The sequence below is a fragment of the Myotis brandtii genome, unplaced genomic scaffold (assembly GCF_000412655.1).
Source record: "Myotis brandtii unplaced genomic scaffold, ASM41265v1 scaffold824, whole genome shotgun sequence".
Lineage (NCBI taxonomy): Eukaryota > Metazoa > Chordata > Mammalia > Chiroptera > Vespertilionidae > Myotis > Myotis brandtii.
In genome coordinates, this window is record NW_005371344.1 from 13,951 (window position 1) to 15,149 (window position 1,199).

Sequence of the window (1,199 nt, forward strand, 5' to 3'; positions counted from 1 at the left end):
GGCATTGGTGGGGAGAAGGAGCTCTGGTAGGCGGGGCAGAGTTGGATTTAGCTACTCACTGGCAAGCCCCTTCCCCACTGTGGGCTGCAGTTCTTCTCTAACACAGTCATGGCTGAGTCTTGAATCACACGAAGCTGAGACTGTCGATGGGGTGGTGTTGGTGAGCACCCTGCTTCTCTAGGCCCCAGCAGGCTCTCACAAACTGGGTAATGCTGCTGTTTGTGTCATTCCCACTTGGGCTCCGTGTGGGTCTGCTGTCCCCCCCCCCCATTGCTCTCCTCTGGGGGGTAACGCGTGGATGTGGCTTCCATGACTGCTGTGGCGATACAGTAGTCGCCTCTTAGCCACAGTTTTACTTACCTCTGTGATTTCAGTTACCTGAGGTCAACCGCAGTCTGAAAATATTAAGTGGAAAATTCCAGAAATAAGCAATTTGTAAGTTTTAAATTGTGTGCCATTCTTAGTAGCGTGGTGAAGTCTCAGGAGTCTGCTCCATCCTGCCTGGCTGTGACTCATTCCACCACACACACACACACACACACACACACACACACAGCGTCTCCAGCAGTAGATGCTTCCCGCCCCTTGGTCACTGAGTAGCGGCTCTTAGTGTCAGAGTGACTCACAGTATCGCAGTGCCTGTGGTAAGTCACTGTTATTTCACTTCATAGCGTCCCAAAGGGCAAGAGCAGTGATGCTGACAATTCCAATTTGCCAAAGAGATGCCATAAGTGCTTCCTTTGGGTGAAAAGGTGAGTACAGTACATTCTCACTCAACGTCGTCAATAGGTTCTACGACTTTCAGTGAACTGGCGTTTAAGGAAATCAGTTTACCACAAGCTTATTTATACCAACAACAGTTAAGTTCCTACAGCTTCTAATCAACATTATAATGAAAGGACATTGAACAAAACAGTGTTATTCATGGACCTGCTGTGTAGGAAAAACCAGTATGTATAGGGTCTGGTAGAGGTCACTGTAGAGGAAACTGAGGCACAGAGGTGTCTATCCAAGGCTGCATACAGCTGTTGGGTGGAGAAGCTGACGTTTGTGCCAGACCTAAAGCCACTCACTGCTCCTTTCAGCACTTTGCAGGAGTCCATGCTGTCTCCAGCGACGCAACTTCTGCGCACTGTCCTGTGCTCACGGGATCCCAGACTAGGAATGAGGCAGTCAGATCTCATGTGTGTGTGTGTCGG

At 49.5% G+C, this 1,199-nt stretch overlaps 1 long non-coding RNA gene across 1 annotated transcript in view; it reads left to right on the forward strand.

Moving 5' to 3' along the window:
* Positions 1 to 683: 683 nt before the first annotated feature.
* Positions 684 to 1,199, forward strand: part of LOC106724413 — a 3,302-nt gene continuing 2,786 nt past the window's right edge. Inside the window, exon 1 of the long non-coding RNA XR_001360201.1 lies at positions 684 to 752. This is a non-coding gene — a long non-coding RNA (uncharacterized LOC106724413). The remainder of the gene's footprint in view (positions 753 to 1,199) is intronic.